This window comes from Bos indicus x Bos taurus, chromosome 13, assembly GCF_003369695.1.
Source record: "Bos indicus x Bos taurus breed Angus x Brahman F1 hybrid chromosome 13, Bos_hybrid_MaternalHap_v2.0, whole genome shotgun sequence".
NCBI lineage: Eukaryota > Metazoa > Chordata > Mammalia > Artiodactyla > Bovidae > Bos > Bos indicus x Bos taurus.
Window position 1 is genome coordinate 20,047,239 of NC_040088.1, and position 23,151 is coordinate 20,070,389.

General features: G+C 44.4%; 1 protein-coding gene across 5 annotated transcripts in view; it reads right to left on the reverse strand.

The window, feature by feature from the left end:
• The window catches only part of RALY (RALY heterogeneous nuclear ribonucleoprotein), a 90,423-nt gene that overhangs the window by 45,970 nt on the left and 21,302 nt on the right, over positions 1-23,151 (reverse strand). For 3 of the 5 annotated variants that reach the window (XM_027558772.1, XM_027558769.1, XM_027558770.1), the window contains exon 2: positions 3,051-3,130. The exons of the other annotated variants lie outside the window; for them this stretch is intronic. The gene's annotated coding sequence lies outside the window, so the exon portion shown is untranslated. The remainder of the gene's footprint in view (positions 1-3,050; positions 3,131-23,151) is intronic. 5 annotated transcript variants of the gene reach the window in all.

Below are 23,151 nucleotides of genomic sequence, written 5' to 3' on the forward strand. Positions count from 1 at the left end.
TTCTAAGTTTATTAGCTCTTCCAGTCACTGCCTGTGTGTCCCTCTCTGCTGCTGCTGCTGCTGCTAAGTCGCTTCAGTTGTGTCAGATTCTCTGCGAACCCACAGACGGCAGCCCACCAGGCTCCCCTGTCCCTGGGATTCTCCAGGCAAGAACACTGGAGTGGGTGTGTCCCTCTCTAAGTCTCTATAATTTATAAAATGAGAATATCACCACCTACCTTTCAAGGTGTGATGAAAACAAAATCAATTTATGTAGAGCATTCAATGTAGCATCTGATACTATAGCAGACACTGCAAATAATTAAATATTCTTTGATACTACTGGCCTTCAAGAACTACCTTAAAAATTACCTAGCCCTACCTTACTGAAGTGTACAGATGTCTACAGGGCTGTTGCCCTTAAAGTACGGCCTTCATACCCATTTTAACTTTTCTGTCTTATCATTCTTCTTTTATATCTCCCTTACAGTTGGCTTTCAGCTCTCACCTCTGCTGCTGCTAATATAGCAGCTCCTCCTCCCCTTTATATGCCCTGTTCTTAATCTTCTGGGGGTTTAGAAACCAGATTGTTAAGCTTGTTACAACAACACATAAAAATAGGAATAAATTAGCACTGTGCAAGGTATGACACATGCTTTGCTACCTTTTGTTTTTTAGCTGGATTCTGGAAAACTGAGGATGTTAGATAAATAAGCTATTACATGTGTATCAGTATATTATACAGTTTTTTACATGGAACCATTCATATTTTCGGAGAAGGCAATGGCACCCCACTCCAGTACTCTTGCCTGGAAAATCCCATGGACAGAGGAGCCTGGAAGGCTGCAGTCCTTTGGGTTGCTGAGGGTCGGACACGAATGAGCAACTTCACTTTCACTTTTCACTTTCATGCATTGGAGAAGGAAATGGCAACCCACTCCAGTGTTCTTGTCTGGAGAATCCCAGGGACGGGGGAGCCTGGTAGGTTGCCGTCTATGGGGTCGCACAGAGTCGGACACGACTGAAGCGACTTAGCAGTAGCATTCATATTTTAAAAGAATCAACAATGGAACTACTTCGCAGGGCAGCTGTCATAAGAACAATAAAATCCAAGCTTGATGCCCAGGCCATGGAAAGGCCAGAAGCTAAAGAACATTAGATTAACCAAGACAAAAAGAGATGACAGTAAGTGTCTGGAGATTTAGAAAAGGAGGGAAGGTTGGTCAAAGCAGATTTCCAGGAGCCTCAAGTGGGGACACAGATCCCTCTGTGCACCCTCAGGCGGGCAGCGGGAAGAAAAGAATGTCCCTTACTACAGAATACGAAGAGAGTATGAAGAACTCTATCACTGGCCAAGGATGAGAGAAATGGTGGGAAAAGTGAAATGATCACAGCCTCTGATAGGATATGAAGCTACAGTATACATGAGTTTTTCACTAATAGTAGTGAGGGGTGGCAGTAAGTGGGGAACCTAGGGCCAAAATAGGAATAGCCCTCCTGGTCTAAGATAACAGTAGGTAACAAAGCAACATCCCAGTGGAAGCAGTCAGTGAATACAGACACATGCTGTGGATGGACTCCTGAAAACAACCATGACATCTGTACTGGCAGTGGACTTGGAGCCAAGCTGTGAGAGTGCATTTAAACCTGTACTCCGCAGACTACACGCTGCAAATGATGGCTGCCAATGCTGCCTGGTTCTGTCTCTGTGCCCTGGAAAGACTGAATTTGTGGAACTTTTCAACTGTTTTCTGGTAGGGCCTGCAGCAGGAGGAGAGGAAGAAGAGGGCATGGGAGAAAATTTACAGTGTAGATTTCCAAGACAAAACCTTCCCTTTTGCCTTTGGGGAGCCGGGTGGCTAAAGGTCAGGGACTGAGATGCCAGAGACACCTGTTAACGCTTTCTTCTCACTTCTCTCACTTCAGTTTTTACAATTCGCAAAGCTTTCCAACTTGCATTTCCCATTTGATTCTCTACAACATCCTATATGGTTGGTATACACAAAATAAACATGTGAAGGTACATGGAGGCACTCTAACAAAAATAGGCAAACAGATTATCCAAAGGTAACTATTGAGAGAGACAATAAACCCCCAGGTTTTCCAACTACAAGTCAGCTCACCAGGTCCCTGTCTATGCTAGCCCAAGAGCTCATGGGGTCCCAAGTGTTACAGATGTTTTCTTCTCCGTCCACTCATATTTAAGCCTGGGTCTCTGCCTGCTTGGAGGTTCTTCCTTCCAGCCTCTTGGCCCACCTCACTAAAAATGTCCTTGCTCAGAAGGGACCCCCACCTCTTGCCTGCCTTGCTGGGCCTTTCAAATAACTAGGCCTCCTTCCTGAACCCCTAAGAAGGTCTGTCTTCTTGAATTTTATAAGAAAAATCATGATTCCAAGGAGATTAGCAGTCCAAGGAAAGCATGCCAAGTCAGAGAGAATGGTATTCACAGACTGACCTGGATTCTAAGATCAGCTTTATGGATTTCCAGGCATAAACCCTGGGCATATTACTTCAGTTTCCTAAGCCTCAATTCCCTCATCTATAAAATGGGATTTTATATAGTATAAATGAGATCCATAACACAACTGATTCTTATTATGTTGACTTCCCATCCTATTTCACCATCTGCAGTCTTCCTTCTAAATTTTGCTGGACTTTCCCTTCACAAAGCCCCACTCTAACTCTCCATCCCCAGCTCCACTGATGATCGATATTCTGCAGGACTGATAAAACCACAGGATTTCCCAAAACCAAGTCTGGGCTTGGTAGGTCACACTCAAGACTGAAATCAGAAAAGTCTATGAAGTCATGTTAAGAGAGTTTGTGGGAGAATGGGTTTAGCCAGGTCCAGGATACCACACAGCAGAAAGTAGCAGGCAGAAGCCAGAAGGAATTGAGCGTGCTTTTGCTTTATTTATGGTAAGTGATCCCAGACTGTCTGCCTATGACAGTCTCTTAGGCATGGAGTAGGAGAGTAATTACCTGTAAGTTATCTGTACTAAGGGTAAAAATAAGCCCCAAACTAGTCACTTTGTATCTTGGCCCAAGCTTGCCCAGGTACCCTCACTCACCAGTAGCAAGGCTGAGCTCAGCCGGCAAGTTCTTTTGTGTTACAGGGTCAGCACCAACTGCCTCAGGGAAGAGGGCTCACCTAGAACAGAGAGAAGTCAGTCAGGGTCTTGCTCAAAACAGGCCTGAGCTTAGGTCAATGCATGCATTTGAAGTTCCTGCCCTTACAGGTCTTGCAACCTAGCAAAAAACAGGTTAATAAACAGTTTTAGGTTGTGCTAAGGGCTATAAAGAAAAATAAAGCAGAGCAAGGAAAGAAAGAACGACTATGAGTGAAATGAGGTCTATTTTAGATAAAAGTTAAGGAAGACTTCTCCAAGAAGCAGTCACTAGACACAGACCCAAGTAAGGGGGTGAGATCTGCAAAGATCAGAGGAAGAGAGCTTCAGAGAGGGGAAATAAACACAAAAGCCCTGAGGCAATAATGGGCAAGAGGAAGCTTGTTACACTAAGAACAAGAAAGTCTACAGAACTAGAATGTAGTGATGGAAAGAAAGAGGTTCCTCCAGGCTTCCAAAACCTAGAACCCAGATGGGAGAAACTTCCAAGCACTATGAGGCTGACTTCAGTTTTCTCCACTTACCCCGTCCTCTGTTGGGACAGAGAAACTCCTATATATTACTTGGAATGTGGGGTAGAAATGACTGGGGTAAAGAGAATAGTAGCACAGTGCCAAGCCTTGTTGTAAACCCTTTGGTTGTATTAACTCTTTAAATCTTTACAAACTCTTGTAAGGTTGGTGTGATATTACATTCTTCACTTTTTCTAAGGTAAAACAGATACAGAGATGCTAAGTAAATTTGCCCCAAGTCACACAGCTAGTAGATGGCAGACTTGGGACTTCAACCTGAGTTCAACCTCCAGGGCTTGCCTTCTTAATCACACGTTATACCACTCCTCAAAAAACAGAAGAAAAAAGACAGAAAACGCATGCTCTAGTCCTGGCTGACATGACTCAGAGCCCTCATTTATACCCAACCCTGGGATACTCTCCATTTACTTGCAGTCCAGGCTTTTTACTAAACACCAGTTGACTCCTGAGTCCTTCAGCCAGGTAGTTCCAGAGGATACTGTGAGCACAAAACTATGATAATCACCACCACCACAACAGTCATTTAACTGCCATTAACATTTAACGCACACTTTGAAATCGTCTAGGTACCGGGTTAAGCACTTTACATGTACTATTTTATTTCCAAGAAGGAATGACAGCCATTCTGAGAAGGACTGCTTCAGGATCTCATTATCTCCTGCCTGCACTGCTGGAGTATTTCTTAGAATTTACTGACATTACAAGAACAGGCTGTTAAGAGTAGCCTCTTCCCTGGTCTCTCTTTCACTAGTCTTCCCCCGCGCCTTCTACTCCAATCTATTGGAGCCCACACTTTTAAACTCCTGTTCCTAATGCCACTCCCCTGCTCCAAAAAATGGCATGGCTCCCAATCACCTCAGCCTTGCTCTCTAGACTCTTACACCACGGGTCTAGTCATCACTTACGACCGTGGGCCTTCCAGTTACCATACTTTTATCCATGTTGCTGTCTCACCTGGAACGACTCTCTTCATTTATTCATATTCAAATTTATCTTAATCTTCAAGGCCTAACAATTAGGTGAAGTTATCCTGAACCCTTCCTCTCCTCTCTGTTGTGTTCTTGAAAATACCTCTGGCTGTGACTACAATCAAAGCTCTGTTCTCACCATCCACTAAGGCTTCAGAACAGTTCCTCTGTTTTTCTTCCGTGTAAACATTACTACTGCTTCTAGACGATGAAGACCTAGTCAGTTAAGATTTCTGTTCAAATTTCTACTACTCTTACTATGGATCTATCTCCTAACAAGAGACCTGAGTTTTAATCTGAGCCTCAGATTCCTTAATTACAAAATAGAGATACAATTCCCATCCTGTCTACAACACAAGGATTTTTTTAAGAATCAATGTGATACTGTAACAGGAGAGGAAAGGGGAAGAGTGAAGGTGGGAGACCCAGACAAATCTTTAACAGCTCTGTCAGCTGCAAATCCTCCCAAGTCTTCTATCCAATCAATCAAAAAACAATTCTTGGGTCTAGTTAGCCACAGTTTCAACTCTAGGTTGGGGATTATAGCAGATGCAGGGTTGAAAGAGAACAAATCTTATCCTTGGGCTCCTAGTAGTCCAGGGCAAGACTGTGTCAACTTCCTACAAATATACTAAGAATATTAGGCAGGCTATGGGAAAGCAGTATGCAGATTCTTAAAAACTAAAACACAGTTACTGTATGATCCCACTCCTGGGTATATATCCAGAGAAAACTCTTAATTCAAAAAGATACACACCCCCCAATGTCCATAGCAGCACTATTTACAACAGCCAAGACATGAAAGGTGTGGCTTGTATACACACACACACACGAGATCTTTTTTTATTTTTTGCTTTTCCTGTTTTTTAAAAATCCAAAATAGGTCAAAAAGAACAATCATTAGAACTTCCCTGGTGACACACTGGGTAAGAATCCACCTGCCAATGCAGATGACACAGGCTGGATCCCTGGTCTGGGAAGATCCAACATGCCATGGAGCACCTAAGCCGGCACACCACAACTACTGAGCCTGTGAGCTGCAACAAGAGAAGCCACGACAATGAGAAGCCCAGGCACCACAAAGAAGAGTAGCCCCTGCTCAATGCAACTAGAGAGCCCGCATGCAGCAACGAAGACACAGCACAATCAAAATTAAAAAAAAAAAAAAAAAAAATCATCAAAGATACAGGTGCCAGACATAAGGCCAAAGGGTAGATAAGAAAGTACGCCTTCTTCAGAAAGTTTGGAAGACTTGTGTTTTAAAAGCTGGATCTAACATAAATAGCTAGCTGAATTTTCCATTGATCCAGCTTCCACTGCCCTACCTCCCAACATGGCACAACTGACTCGCCTTGAAGGCCTCAGTTGAAGAACTCCATATACACACAGCCTGGTACAGCAGTACTCAGGTAACTGGAAAGATCTCATCCCACTATGGTCTCATTCCAGACCTGTCTTCATTGTGTGAGTTCTGTCACCTCTTGAAAATATGGCTATGTCAGCACAAGACAACACTGAATCTTTACAATGATTAATAAAACCACAATAGAATATTCAGATCAGATCAGATCAGTCGCTCAGTCATGTCCGACTCTTTGCAACCCCATGAATCGCAGCACACCAGGCCTCCCTGTCCATCACCAACTCCCAGAGTTCACTCAGACTCACGTCCATCGAGTCAGTGATGCCATCCAGCCATCTCATCCTCTGTCGTCCCCTTCTCCTCCTGCCCCCAATCCCTCCCAGCATCAGAGTCTTTTCCAATGAGTCAACTCTTCGCATGAGGTGGCCAAAGTACTGGAGTTTCAGCTTTAGCATCATTCCTTCCAAAGAAATCTCCTTCAGATTGGACTGGTTGGATCTCCTGGCAGTCCAAGGGACTCTCAAGAGTCTTCTCCAACACCACAGTTCAAAAGCATCAATTCTTCGGCGCTCAGCTTTCTTCACAGTCCAACTCTCACATCCATACATGACCACAGGAAAAACCATAGCCTTGACTAGACGGACCTTTGTTGGCAAAGTAATGTCTCTGCTTTTGAATATGCTATCTAGGTTGGTCATAACTTTCCTTCCAAGGAGTAAGCATCTTTTAATTTCATGGCTGCAGTCACCATCTGTAGTGATTTACTCAGCCATAAAAAAGAATGAAACAGTGCCATCTGCAGCAACATGGATGAACCCAGATTATCGTACTAGGTAAAATAAGCCAGAAAGAAAAATACTGTATGATACCACTTATATGTAGAAACTAAAATATGATGCAAATGAATATTTGCAAAATAGAAATAGATTCACAGACAAAGAAAACAAACTTATGGTTACCAAAGGGGAAGGGGGGATGTGAGAATAGGAGTTTGGGATTAGCAGATACAAACTATATATAAAATAAACAAGGTCCTATTGTATAACACAGGAACCTATATTCAATATCCTACAATAAATCATATTGGAAAATACAAAAAATACACATTCATATAACTGAATCACTTTGTTGTACACCAGAAACTAATACAAAATAACACAACCTTATAAATCAAATATAAATCAAATCTTTAAAAAAAAAAAAGAATATTACGTACAACCTAACAGTTTCAAGAGTGCTATGTATTGTAAAAGTGGCGGGGGGTCGGGGAGGGGTGGTGGGAATCAGTCTGACTAGAAGTGGCCTCAGAAGCTTCATTTGAGCAACGGCTTAGGCCAGGCCTTGATGCAGGGTGACAGAAAGACCTGGGCTACTGCTGGACTAGGTGTTATGTTGGCAACCCTCCTGATCCTAATACCCTGTGAAGCAAGTGATGGAATGCCCACTTTATAGCCAAGGTAACTGAATACGGGTCTTCCCTGGTGGCTGAGTGGTAAAGAATCCGCCTGCCAATGCAGGAGACACAGGTTCAACCCCTAGGTTAGGAAGATCCCTTGGAGAAGGAACCCACTCCAGTATTCTTGCCTGGGAAATCTCATGGACAGAGGAGCCTGGCAGGCTACAGGCCATGGGGTCACAACAGAGCTGGACACGATTTAGTGACTAAAACTGAAGATGGGTGAGGAGGCTAACTGTAACATTCAGTCAAATAGCTAGCAAGCAGCAGAGCTAGGATTTGAACCTATGTCTGCTTTACTTTACACCAAAGTCTATGTGCTTGCTTCATGATCTGCCTTACTCATGTAGCAACATGAAAGGAAGACCAGATAAACTCTGGAGCTCTTTCTACCTCAAAATCCAATGATTTGAATGGGGGTAGGGGGAGGGGAAGAACTATACAAAAAGATCTTCACAACCCAGATGGTGTGATCACTCATCTAGAGTCAAGACATCCTGGAATGTGAAGTCAAATGGGCCTTAGGAAGCATCACTACGAACAAAGCTAGTGGAGGTGATGGAATTCCAGTGGAGCTATTTCAAATCCTGAAAGATGATACTGTGAAAGTGCTGCACTCAATATGCCAGCAAATCTGGAAAACTCAGCAGTGGCCACAAGACTGGAAAAGGTCAGTCTTCATTCCAATCCCTAAGAAAGGCAACGCGAAAGAATGCTCAAACTACCGCACAATTGCACTCATCTCATATGCTAGTAAAGTAATGCTCAAAATTCTCCAAGCCAGGCTTCAGCAATATGTGAACCGTGAACTTCCAGATGTTCAAGCTGGTTTTAGAAAAAGCAGAGGAACCAGAGATCAAACTGCCAACATCCGCTGGATCATCAGAAGGCAATGGCACCCCACTCCAGTACTTTTGCCTGGAAAATCCCATGGATGGAGGGACCTGGTAGGCTGCAGTCCATGGGATCGCCAAGAGTCGGACACGACTGAGTGACTTCACTTTCAATTTTCACTTTCATGCTTTGGAGAAGGAAATGGCAACCCACTCCAGTGTTCTTGTCTGGAGAGTCCCAGGGACGGGGGAGCCTGGTGGGCTGCCGTCTATGGGGTCACACAGAGTGGGACACGACTGAAGTGACTTAGCAGCAACAGCAGCTGGATCATCGAAAAAGCAAGAGAGTTTCAGAAAAACATCTATTTCTGCTTTATTAACTATGCCAAAGCCTTTGACTGGGTGGATAACCATAAACTGTGGAAAATTCTTCAAGAGATGGGAATACCAGACCACCTGACCTGCCTCCTGAGAAATCTGTATGCAGGTCAGGAAGCAACAGTTAGGACTGGACATGGAACAACAGACTGGTTCCTAATAGGGAAAGGAGTACATCAAGACTGTATATTGTCACCCTGCTTATTTAATTTATATGCAGAGTAGTACATCATGAGAAACACTGGGCTGGAGGAAGCACAAGCTGGAATCAAGATTGCTGGGAGAAATATCAATAACCTCAGATATGCAGATGACACCACCCTTATGGTAGAAAGTGAAGAAGAACTAAAGAGCCTCTTGATGACAGTGAAAGAGGAGAGTGAACAAGTTGGCTTAAAGCTCAACATTCAGAAAACGAAGATCATGGCATCTGGTCCCATCACCTCATGGCAAATAGATGGGGAAACAGCGGAAACAGTGGCTGACTTTATTCTGGGGGACTCCAAAATCACTGCAGATGGTGACTGGAGCCATGAAATTAAAAGACACTTACTCCTTGGAAGGAAAGTTATGACCAACCTAGAAAGCATATTAAAAAGGAGAGACATTACTTCGCCAGCAAAGGTCCATCTAGTCAAGGCTATGGTTTTTCTAGTGGTCATGTATGGATGTGAAAGTTGGACTGTGAAAAAAGCTGAGCGCCAAAGAATTGATGCTTTTGAACTGTGGTGTTGGAAAAGACTCTTGAGAGTCCCTTGGACTGCAAGGAGATCCGACCAGTCAATATCCTAAAGGAGATCAGTCTGGAGTGTTCATTGGAAGGACTGATGTTAAAGCTGAAACTCCAATACTTTGGCCACCTGATGCAAAGAGCTGACTCATTTGAAAAGACCCTGATGCTGGGAAAGATTGAGGGCAGGAGGAGAAGGGGATGACAGAGGATGAGATGCTTGGATGACATCACCAACTCAATGGACATAAGTTTGGGTAAACTCCAGGAGTTGGTGAGGGACAGGGAGGCCTGGCATGCCTCGGTCCATGGGGTCGCAAAGAGTTGGACAGGACTGAGTGACTGAACTGAACTGAGGGGGAGGGGAGAAGAGAAGAGGATGTTTACTGCTGCTGTGACTGAAGCGACTTAGCAGCAGCAGCAGCAGCAGGGTCTTCTTAACTGTAACAGCTCAAGTATCTGACACAGTCTGGCAAGTAGAAGACACGAAGTACTTTGGGAACCTGTGACTGAATAAAATAACTGCCCCACCAACCTTTGTTCTAAGGTCTAGAAGGTCCAACCAAAATCTCAAGCTCCATGTTCTGACTCTAAGCTCCATGTTCTGACTTTCCATGTCAAGTCATTTCACCTTTCTGGATCTTTTTCCTCTGTCTGTGAAATAAGGGTCATAGTATCTACTTTCCTGCAGGATTTTCTGATGGATCAAACAAGATTGTCAAGAAACAGTTAAACTATTTAAGTCTATTTTTAAAAAAATAAAGAAACACAACAGCAGCAACAACAATAAAAGGTTATTAGGAAAAAATTAGAATAACTAAGGCTTTGGGCCTTAATGATGAAAAAGTGAAAGCATTAGTCATTCAGTCATGTTTGACTTCATGACCCCATGGACTGTAGCCTGTGAATTAAAAGACGCTTACTCCTTGGAAAGAAAGTTATGACCAACTTAGACAGCATATTAAAAAGCAAAGACATTACTTTGTCAACAAAGGTCCGTCTAGTCAAGGCTATGGTTTTTCCAGTAGTCATGTATGGATGTGAGAGTTGGACCATAAAGAAAGCTGAGCACCAAAGAACTGATGCTTCTGAACTGTGGTGTTGGAGAAGACTCTTGAGAGTCCCTTGAACTGCAAGGAGATCCAACCAGTCCATTCTGAAGGAGATCAGTCCTGGGTGTTCATTGGAAGGACTGATGTTGAAGCTGAAACTCCAATACTTTGGCCACCTGATGTGGGGAGCTAACTTTCAAAAGACCCCGATGCTGGGAAAGATTGAGAGCGGGAGGAGAAGGGGACGACAGAGGATGAGATGGCTGGATGGCATCACCGACTCAATGGACATGGGTTTGGGTGGACTCCGGGAATTGGTGATGGACAAGGAGGACTGGCGTGCTGCAGTTCATGGGGTCGCAAAGAGTCGGACACAACTGAGCGCCTGAAATGAACTGAACTGAACTGACCCCATGGACTGTAGCCTGCCAGGCTCGTCTGTCTGTGTTAATTCTCCAGGCCAGAATACTGAAGGGAGCAGCCATTCCCTTCTCCAGGGTATCTTCCAGATCCAGGGATCAAACCTGGGTCTCTTGCACTGTCAGCAGATTCTTTACCGTCTAACCCACCAGGGAAGCCCCAATGATACATAATAAGTAATAGCAAAAGTACATTTTTCCTTTCTCTTAAGTCTTTTTTATTGTTTGATTCATCTTTTGTGGTACTTAGATGGAAAAAAAAATACCTATCATTGAGTCACTTATGCCAGGCCCAGTAGTCTTGTACAGGTGTGAGAGTTGGGCCATAAAGAAGGCTGATTGTGTGTTGCCTATGCCCTGGCATAAGAATTAATGCTTTCAAGTTGTGGTGCTGGGGAAGACCCTTCAGAGTCCCTTGGACAGCAAGGAGATCAAACCAGTCAATCCTAAAGGAAATCAACCCTGAATATTCATTGAAAGGACTGATGCTAAAGCTGAAACTCCAATACTTCAGCCACCTGATGCAAAGAGCTGATTTATTGAAAAAGACCCTGATGCTGGGAAAGACTAAAGGCAGAAGGAGAAGGGGAGGGCAGAGAATGAGATGGTTAGATAGCATCATTGACTCAATGGACATGAATCTGAGCAAACTTTGGGAGACAGTGGACAGAGGAGCCTGGCATGCTACAGTCCACAGGGCTGCAAACAGTCAAGACATGGCTTAGTGAATGAACAACATCCCTACAGAATCCCTGCTGTTTAGAGTAGAGCAAACTCCAGGGAATACAGGAAGACTGAAAAGGTGTTTCTGAAGTGACATCTTCCTCGAGATAGAGGAAGGAAAATGGAAGCTAGTTCTCTAGGCCTCCAGGGTGACAGCCAAGGCACAAGCGAGCAGTCACAGGACACAATCATAGCGTTAACAGCTCCAGGTCCAGTCAGGCAGGGCCCTCCTGCAGGGAGTCTCAGGCCCATTTCTGCTACCATCAGCACGTGAAGGTGCGCAGCTGCCCAGACAGCAGGGAGTATGAGACTGGCCACAGAGCAAACAGTTTTTGTCCCAGGAGCCACATCTGCCAATCTATTTTAGTTCTGTTCAGCCTGCCCCCTAACATCTTGGCCTCAAAACTCTAACTGCCTCAATCTTTGTGAGGTCAGCTCTTCCCAGCCTGGACCAAACCCCATGGTCTTGTAGTTCCAAACTCCTTCCAAAGACAAGAATACCTGACCTTGACTCTGACTGGCTCTATTGTGTGTTGCCTATGCCCTGGCATAATAAACCAACTGGCTGTGTTGCTGGGGGGGTTAAAAAGATGACCTCACAACATAATAAAAATGCAGCCAAGTCACAAAATGGCTCAGTAAAACCCTCTTCTACTCCCCAATAAAGACAGGTGTCAGGACGCACAGCATATCACAAAGAGAGGCCTGGGAGGGCAGCTGCTTTCTTAATGACAGGTGACGTTAGGGCTCTCGAGCCCAATTCATGTCCATGTATGAGAACACTATACATGCCATAAATAGATGAAACTCAATCCAGGCAGTCTCTAGGCTCCCTGGAGGAATGTCCAGAGAATATGACAGACATGCGAGACAATCATTCTTGCCTCTGCTTTTCTGGGCAGCTAACAGCATCTCTCCCTCCTCAGCCAAAGCTGTCTCCAGTTTTCCCCTTTTCCTTCCCCGAAAAACCAACCCTGCAGGAATCATCAAGGGAGGCACAAGTAATTACTGTTTTCTTTTCTCCATGCTAATGAGACAGTTGGATGGTTCCCCTTCCCCCTCTGGAGCTGGAAGCGAGAATCTAAGGCTTTACAATCTGTAACCAACAAACCAAAGCTGGGGCCAGACAGTGCGCTGCAAATGAATGGTATAGAAGATGGCCTTTTGTCACTGATGAGACCAGAGCTAGAAGAGGCCCCACCATTTTACAGAAGGGGTGTTAAGACCAGAATGAGGAGAGAGCTGTCCAAAGTGGTGGAAGGCAAGCAGGCAGTGAGTGGCAAGCCCCAAATCAGTCTCCTTACTTCTAACCAAAGCACTTCCCACATCATTCGAACTTCCTATAGTACAGATAACTTTGGAGGTGTCCTCAATGTGGAACCTGGAAATGCAAATTTCAAGTTCACACATAAGTTCCCGAATAGGTATTTAGAAAGCAATGACAGTGCTCTGCAGAAGTGGATTCAGGCCCAGGACTGGGGCTCTGGGGTGGAAGGCCAGGACCTCAGAGACAATGCCAACTGTACCCTAAATCTTAAGCCACAAGTAGATGGTCAGGCAAAAACACAATCTGTGAATTTTAGTTGAGATTCAGTGTAGTTATGAATTTCAGGCCTGATGGATAAAGGACCACTTTAGAACACTAGGACCTCAGTCAGCTAGTCCAATCCTCGTATTTGACAGATGAAGAAATCACATCTAGCACTACTGGAGGCATCACAGGCAAAGACCCAGGGTGAAGCAGCAGACTGAAAGACGCTATGGCTCAAAGCTAGCCATGACCTGCCTCCTAGCCGTGGTCAGAAAAAAAGGAAGACAGGGCCTCCGGGGAAAAAAGCCAGCATTCACAAAGGCTGTGGTGAGAAGAAAATGGTTCAAGTTTTTAAACTGGAATAATCTACAGAATCGTAACAAAATTTTTAATTTTTTTTTTAACCTGAGGACAATCTCCTGTCAGTCTCTAAAACCTCTTCCCTTCTCTCTCACTTCTATCCTAGCTCTATCACCTCAGGTTGGATTCAGCAACTCAAATTCAGCCCTCAAATAATTCTGACTCCTGGCAAGAAATACTTAATTCCCATCCCCTACCCATAGGGCCTGGACATCAACCCTTCCTCCCTGCTCTCCTAGGCAGCATGGAAATAGCAAGCATACAGATCTGGGTTTGAGCCCTGTATCTGGCCACCTAAACTGGGTATCCTTAGGCGTTATTATTTAACTGCCTTCCTGAGCTTTGATATCTGTTTTTTCCACCGTTCTCCCCTACTTGGGGAGAGGGAATATTTAGGTATTCCTCTGTATCCTCAATGAGTCAGTCACTGTCTACTGAATGATCCTCTAAAACTCAGTTCCCACATCTGTAAAATGCTATCTGTGATAATATCACCTATCTCAGAGTTATGAAAAAGAACAACAACAAAAAATGTAAATTGCCTGGATCAGTGCCTGGCCCTTATTCCTCTACTCTATCAAGGATGTCAGGGCCAAATGTTTGCCTGTACTGAATAGATGGCCCATCCTCGAGACACCATGCCTCACTGAACCCTGGGGTCAGCTGGACCTGACCTCCAGTGTCTGTTCCACTCCAGTAATTAGACTGAGTGCCAGTTACTGAAACTTCGTCAATAAAAACAGCTAATGATATGACTATTCTCCTCATAGTCAAAGGCAGTGAATTTGAAGCAAATGAGGTGTGTACTTACACAAATACTCCAGACTGAAAGAAGGGTACACAGGATAAAAGGGGAAAAAAGGGAAAAGACTGTGATCCTAAAGTGGAGTCTTACAGAAGAAAGTCCAGATCCCAAGAGGTGGCTAAAGTCATCTGAAGGGCCAGAGACCAAAACAAATTGGCTGAGGTCACAGAGAAAGCCAAAGGGAGAAAGGAGTTTGGAACCCACCACTGCAGTCTCCCATCTAGTGATTTTTCCTGTCCTCCAGGGTAGACACACACAGTCCTAGGAAAAAGGGAGTGAGGCACTGGGGGCTCAGGGTAGCGGCAAGGAGAACATAAGAGATGCCAAGTGGTACTTATGTCATTTCCTGCTTTGAAAGGTGACTGACTAAGAAATAAATCAATTCAGCCTTTTGTCTTGCAGGGACCTAATATGCTCTGGAAGTTGAAGGGTAGAAATATCTGGCCAGAACAAGTGCCAGCAGTTAGGGAAGGCGAAGGGCACAGTATGCCCTCAAACTATCATGAGCCCCTCTCCCACACCTTCCGCCCACCTGTCCCCAGCTTCACAACTCAAACTATAAACTATGTTCCAAGTTTTCTAGGATATCTGTCTTTCCCAGACATAACCTAGGGGGTGAAGCATAGATAAGCAGCAGAGTAAGAGTTCTGTGTCATGAGGAAAAACCTGATTGGTTCTTTTGTTTCATTCAACACATTCACCTAAACTTTTGGGAAAGTTAAGTGATTTGCCCAAGGTCACAGCTAATAAGGGCAAACCAGGACTTACTCATGTCCTGTGTCCTTTGTGACATCGTGACCTTCAGAAAATTTGACTCTTACAAAGTTGTGAGAGGTAGGTAGGGCAGGTGTTCTCTGTTAAATCATACTGTCTCAGCTTCTGCAGTCTCATTTGACACCTCCAATTCATTTCAGGCTTACTCCTGACATTTATCTCCTCTTACGGAACTTTCATAATTACTTTCTAACTCAAAGATCAGCAAACTTTCTGTATAGGGCCAGCAGTCTCTGTAGTATTTGACTCTGCCACAAGGTAATATGAAAGCAGTCATAGATGAACAAATGAGTGTGGCTGTGTTCCAGTATTACTTCATGGAAAGAGGCAACAGACTGATTCAGCCCATAGGCCATAGTTTACTTGACATCTGTTCTAATCTACTGTCTCCAATCACCCTCTCAATCCACCACACATACTCCTATTACAGTCCTACAGCCCCAACGGACTCCCTTTACCTACAGGATAGTTTAAACCGTAATCTCATCCTCTTTCGTACCCTTCCCTGTTCACTGTATTCCAATCACAGCAGACTGTCATCTAACAACTTCCCACCTTCCATCACACTATTCCCTAAAACCTGCAATGCCCCTCTCCATTCCTCTGCCAGTATTACCTATTCGGGTCAAGTTCAAATGCTAACACCTGTGGGAAATTTTACCTTGTTCTGTCTTATGTAACTAGTCATTATATGGCTGTCCTTCATCCACTACTGCCTCCCTACTCCCCCCACAATTCTAAGCTTCTCAGGGGGCACAGAGTGTGTCTTATTCAACTCTGTATCCTTTGCAGTACTTAACACCCAGTGTCCACTGACTAAACAGGCTTTCAGGCTACAAGAAAGTAACAGAACATGGGGATATTTGGTCCTAATAGAACTGTGAGATTACTCACAGCATCAACAGAGCCTTCAGGCTGTTTCAAGGACTGTCTCCCTCCCTCCCCAATATGTTCCTTGTCTGTCCAGGTAACTAGTCAAGACAGGGGTCAAGACCAGGCATTTCACCAAGTTGCTTCTAGCCTATGCTGATACATGTGAAGAGAAGAGGAATCCTATTTTCAGAGCTCATTGTCCCTGACCTCAAACTGTAACCTTAATACCAGCCATCAACTGATCCCAGACACAGATGTAGCCCTAGATCAGCAGACAGCCCTCTAAAAAGTGCAGGTCCCCCACAGGCAGGGGATTTCACCCAGGGACAGGCTCAGGGCATGCAGACCAACCTCAACAGAAGTGAGAACTCAAAGGTATGTGGTAAGAATCATCAGGAGCAACACCTCTGAAAGCAAAGGGACCGCTGTGGAAATTCAGGGGTCCTGTAGCCCACAAGACAGACTATCCTAGCTTGAGGAAGCTGTGAGGTCAAAGACTAATGGCCGATAGGGAAAAACAAAACAAATACACAGAAGAATTTTTCTCCTAAGCCCAGAACAGAACATTCCATCTGGGTAAGTAAGCTTGTCACAGGCATGGGGTACTTAGCATATCTGCCATTCCAGGATTACAGCTGTCAAGTTTTAATTAGGGTAATTAGAGTTAAAAATGTAATTTCATTTCAGGGGTATTCTGAACAGATTCCATTAATTTCTTTTTTTAAAAGAACACAGGAAGGAGGGGCAGGCATGCAGAGGATTTTGGCATCAGAGAAGTAAAGCCCTGTGCCTGGGTGGACGAGCTTTCAAACCATTGCCAAGAACCCCCAGCATCTCTGCAGGTTTGGCCCAGAGGGCAGAGGCTGCTGCTCTTCAGCTTTCTTCCCTAGTTTCGTCTCTAAAACTGTTTCAGTCAGCGCCTGCTAGTAAACCCACCCATCTTCTCCCCATCTGCTCCTGTGTTACTACCACTGAGTGGCTACTATGACAGTCCTAAGTCTAGTAAGGGGCAGAGCTGTCAATCTGACCGGCTACATGTTGGGCACTACTCTAATGCCTACCCCCACCCCCCTTATCAACTGTTCCTGGACCCACCTTTGTGGTTTCCTTTGTGCTGTTCCCTGGTCTGGAGTGTTGTTCTTGTGCCCCTACTCTTACTCTTCCTTCAGAGCCAGATTAAAGTTACCTCCTTCAGAAAAAAAACCTACCTTCATGCCTCTGTGATTCCAGAGTACCTTGGATATGCCTTTTTTTTTTTTTTTTGGATATGCCTCTATTAAGGCACACAAAGAATACTGTGGTTTCTCTAACTCTGATGTTAGACTGTGAGGTCTTTCAGGGCAGGGACTGGGTCTTGATCTAGGAATCCTTAGCACTAGCACAAACCCTGACACACAGGAGATACTTAACATATATCTGTTGGATGACCAACTCCAGGGGGAGGGGAATTTGATCTGAGCACATTAGCAGCTGAGCATACTGAGCCCCTGGGTTCTACAATGCATAGGAATAGCTGGTCATGAGTCCCTTCTCCCTCTGTGCACAGGGCTAGTACAGAAACCTGACTCAGCCCTCCCACTGATCCCAAATGATGATTGATCTCTCCTATTAGAGCCTACTCACTCCTTAGGGACCTTGGAAAGGCGATGAGAAAGTCAAAGCAAGCAGAGTATCTCCCCTTATCCTCCTCAACCACTGGTTTTAAGGAATTTCCTCCACTGTTCGAAGAGTTTTGGCTTCCCTGGTGGCTCAGTGGTAAAGAACCCACTTGCCAAGCAGGAGATTTGGGTTCGATCACTGGGTCAGAAGATCCCCAGGAGAAGGAAATAGCTACCCACTCCACTATTCTTCCGTGGATAGTGTCCATGGGATATCCCATGGACAGAGGAGGCCTGGCAGGCTACAGTCCATGGCACTGCAAAAGATTCGCACACAACTTACTGACTAAACAACAACAATTGAAGGGTTTCAAGGAAAAGGTTTCAGCTCCAGTTCAGTTTACAGAAGGGTAAGGGACACCCCTGGTTTAAAAAAAAAAAAAAAGTCCATCAGCTTGGTTTAGGAAAAAAACTCCATCAACTTGGAATGGTGCTACGGATGCTCAAAAATACTGTAGAGCAGTACAACAGAGAACATGCTGTGTGACACAGGGCAGCCAAGTCACTTCACTTCTCTGAGCTCCAGTTTCCTTTTCAACCTATCCCGGTGAGTTGTTAGGGGAAATGAACATACAAAGAGGCTTTATCAACATTAACACTAAATGATTTTTCCATCTGAGGAAGGGGCCTGTATTACGTACCTAGCACTATATTATATGAGTTTATACAGGTGAGGAAAATATATCAAAGGGGGATACACATTAAGCATTTCCCCATTTGCTCAGGACAGCCCTGCCTGCTGGTCCCTAGGGAAAAGGGCTATACCAGCAGGACCTTTGTGTCGACAAGCATAACTAGATCTACTTCACAGTAATCAGATTCTCCCCAGCTAGAACACTCCTCCAGCTTCCTCCCAGGCTCCGCAGGCCTGGCTGCAGGCCCATATCGATCCACTTCTAATTAGGATCTGTGTCAGAGCTTCTGACAGAAGGTCAGGACCTAGGCTGCCTCTGCTGGCCTCTAGCCAAAGCCCAAAATGCCCTGCAGGGTGGACAAAGAATGGACACTTTTGTGGTAGAAAAGTATCCCAGACTGAACTTATCATAAACCAGCAGGAAATTTTGGAGCTGAAAAGATCCTCTATGAGCATGAGCTTTGTTATATTACAGTTGAGAAGGCAAATGTCCAGAAAAGATAACTTGTCCAAGGTGGTACAGAAAGGTAATGCAGATCTTCCTCTCTATCAGTTTCCCAGCCTAGCTGCACAACAGAAGGACTCTGGGGACTTATTAAAAATACAGTTCTCCCAGCCCCACCCTAGAAAGTCTAATTTGGAACATCTACAGTGGCTCTGGCTCTTTTGCCAGTATATGATCACTTTCCAATAGAAATGAACCCTGATATCACAGGATCCAGTTTGGAACTAGACTGAAATACACCTTGGCACATAACAGTATCATTTAGAAGCAATCCGCTATTGTTTGATCCAGCCTTCCCCCACCTGCCATAGTAAATACTCTAGAGAGCTTAGTCAAAGCATCTGTCATAAATGGTTCTGACTTCCTAATGGTCTGCTAGCGTCGCTGTCAACAAAGACATTTCCTTTCAAAACTAGTCTGAAGCTAACGTGTCTCTTATAAAAATTAGAAATACTTACTGAAAGAGATTTAAGAAACAGTGAGAAATGGTGTGGTGCTGAATGTGTGGCACTGGGGCATGGGCAGATGTCAGTGTGTTCGCAGGGGTGTATTTGTGTGGATACATAAGGGAGAGGGCAGAGTCGTGTCTGTAAGACAGGTCTGCAGATACCTGCACAGCACACTCAATTCTGGGTATCTAGGCAGAAAACAGTGGGACAAGGGTATGGGAGGACAAGTGTGTGGGTACATGGCAGGAGGAGGAAGTAAGATGACCTCAAGGTATAAGGGAAGGTAAGTATGGATATGGACAGAAGAGAAGAAATATGTGCACCTTTGTAACTCAATTGTGTGTTTATGTGTTGCAAAGCATATAAACCTATAGGGATAGAAGGGAGCGTGTGTGTGCCTGTGTGACCCAGACACCTGTATGCAAGAAGAAACAGATCCATGAGCGTTTCTGACTCATCTAGCCTGAGCTTTGCCTGAAGGCTCATACCACTCAAGGGCAGGCCTGTCTGCAGAAATCCTCATTAAAACTGACACTCTGACAACCACTAAAAAAAATAAAATGATAACACCACCCCCAGCATCGTGGGAGGTTAAAAAAAAAAATCAATGCCAATAAAACATGAGAGAGAGATGAGACGCAATTATGCCATGATTACTTCTCAGCTTCACATGAGGAGGTGTTATTTGGAGTTAAACATTGTGTAGCTGATTCAGGTCTCAACCCAAAGGCCTGGATTTCCTGGGTTGCCTGGGGAAGAGGGCAAGAAAGAAGAAAGTAGGTAGAAAAAGGTAACACAGTTGAAAAAACAAAAGACTGGACAATTGGGAAGATGAAAGGGAAAGGATTGAGAAGAAACCAAAAGTAAAAGACAAGGGCCTCTCAAGAGAGGGAGAAGGGAAGAAAGAAGAATAGAAAGAAAAAAAAGGTAGAAGAGGACAGAAGAGAGTTTCCTTTTTAGGCTAGCCTGGAATTTTGGGCATGGGTAAATTAGTAAGTGGGGTCTGACCTCTGCACTTCCTCATTGCTTTTCTTCTAACCATGTCCTCCATCTGGAATGTTCTTCCCACAATCTTTGCCAACTGATCTTCTAAATCTTCAAAGAAATAGTCAAATGCTACCAGCTTCTAGAAGCTTCCAAGATTTCTCTCAGTTCTCTCTCAAGAACTCCCATAAACTGCCAGAGCACTGTGTCATATTGCACCTACAGCATTTCACGTTCCATCTTATACCACAGGAATCTGTACACGCATATTTCTGTCTTTCATTCTGCAAGTACTATCTGTGCCAGGCCTCCTTCAGAGACACAAAGGAAACAGAGATAAACAGCACACTGTCCCTTGGCCCACAAGGTCTCAATTTCATGAATGAGAGCGGATTCAGGGGTCACACAGCACCAAAGGACAACTATGGAAGTACAAGCAAAGTACAGAAAAGATCAAAATTAACTCTGCTTATGCAGTGACCAGGCAAAGCTTCACTGAGGCGGCAGCATTTGAACTGGTATGAAAAAATGTAGGAATTTGTCAGGCAAAGAGGAGAAGGAGCTTAAGAGTTTCTACTGAGAGGAACAGTCAAAACAAAGTCATTCTACTGAACAGGCATACAGGGAACAGTGGGTGTCAAAACACTGTGCTGCTGACAGAAGGCAGGGTGAGGTGGCCCCAGACTATATGAGCCTTGTAGCCAAGCCCATAGTTGAAATATAATCCTTTCCAACCTGGAGTGGAGGTGAAGAAGAGGGAGTACTTTAAATACATATAATCTCCCTTATTTAGTTGCCCTACTTTAGAGCAAGTCCTCCCAAAACTCCTAAAAAACAAGTCCAATCCCTGGCTCTGCCTACTGCAGTGGCATCGTAAGAACTTCCCATGGAGAAGAAGGGCCAACAGTTGGCGAAAAACAAAGGGGGTGCAGAAGGGAGGTAGTAGGGTGTTAAGTAGGGCTCAAGGAGGAACGAGCTGGAAGGGAAGAAAAAGAGGAGGAAGAGAAGGGGCAGTGAAGGCACAGATCTATCTTGGCACTGAGGCTCTTTGTTGCTGAATTGTCCTCTCTATCTTTCCAGGTAGAAAAAATAAGGTCATGATGCTAGTGACAGAAATAGACCCTCCGCACCACGATGCAGCTGAGCCTATTACTAACTGCCACCTCAACCCTCCCTTTGCTTAGGATAGCACTGTACTAAGAAGGGGTGTTCACCCAGCTCTACCAGCGATCCCAAAGTATGCCAGAAACCCCAAGCCCATGCCCTCAGAGCATGAGGCAGGAAGCACCAAACAAAGGTCTGCATTTTGAAGAGGGGGCCTTGCTGCTTAGGATCCTAGCAGAAAGCTGTGTTACATTCTTCAGATTTTAGTCTCATCAGAAAAACAAGGGGAGTAAACATGATGCTCTCCAAGGGCTAAGATATTACAGAAGCTGTTACGCACAGAGCATGATGCTTCATGTAGGAATTGTCCCAACCTAACTTGATAGTCTGAACTTCATTCTTTCTACTCCAAGCTATGACCAGTTTGAAGCCAAGAAGCCAGACTCAGAATGGCAGCAATCCCTGATGGTATCATCCATTCAGCCCTGTTCAAAGAGTAAACTCTAGGAGTTGGTGATGGACAGGGAGGCATGGCATACTGCAGTCCATGGGGTCACAAAGAGTTGGACGCGACTGAACTGAACGGAAAGACTTGTTCCTGCCCAGACCTGTTTATCTCGTAGGTCACAAAAAGATGCTTAGGCCCAAGAATTTGTTTTCTCTGACCCAAACAAGTTAAAAAAACAAAACAAAAAAACCAGAGTTAACTGCCAACATTTAAAATCAGATCTCTTTCTTTCTAATTAATTTCTATCTTCTCTTAAAAATACCAAAGATCTAGCAAAATTAGACCCTCTGTGGTGAAGGTCAAAGGGCCTATTATAATCCTGTAATTTATTTAACGCCTTCTCATTTAATCTAAAAAAATTATGCTAACTTATCATCCATTTAGGGCTTCCCTGGTGGCTCAGTGGTAAAGAATCCGCTTGCCAATATAGGAGACACGGGTTCAATCCCTGGATCAGGAAGATCCCCTGGAGAAAGAAATGGCAACCCACTCCAGTATTCTTGCCTGGGAAATTCCACAAACAGAGGAGCCTAGCAGGCTACAGTCCACGGGGTCGCTAAAGTGTTGGACACTATTTAGCAACTAAACAACAACAATCATCCATTTCATAACAACATAAACTTTTAAACTACACGTAATAATATTTAAACTAATCCAACTACAAAAAAATATTTGAGCATACCGAAACTTATCCTGTGATTTCATGCGTCCCAGTCTGAGATACTATTTAGCGACTAAACAACAACAATCATCCATCTCATAACATGACAACATAAACTTTTAAACTACGCATAATAATATTTAAACTAACCCAACTACAAAAAAATATTTGAGCGTACCGAAACTTATCCTGTGACTTCATGCGTCCCAGTCTAAGAACTCCAACACAGTACATGCATTCACTTAAAAAAATACCTAGGTCCTATGGTAAGTACTTTAGTTCAGTTCAGTCGCTCAGTCGTGTTGACTCTTTGCCACCCCATGAACCGCAGCACACCAGGCCTCCCTGTCCATCACCAACTCCCGGAGTTCACCCAAACCCATGTCCATCGAGTCGGTGATGCCATCCAACCATCTCATCCTCTGTCGTTCCCTTCTCCTCTTGCCCTCAATCTTTCCCAGCATCAGGGTCTTTTAAAATGAGTCAGCTCTTCCCATCAGGTGGCCAAAGTACTGGAGTTTCAGCTTCAACATCAGTCCTTCCAATGAACACTCAGGACTGATCTCCTTTAGGATGGACTGGTTGGATCTCCTTGCAGTCCAAGGAATCTCAAGAGTCTTCTCCAATAACACACTTCAAAAGCATCAATTCTTCGGTGCTCAGCTTTCTTTACAGTCCAACTCTCACATCCATACATGACCACTGGAAAAACCATAGCCTTGACTAGACAGACCTTTGTTGAC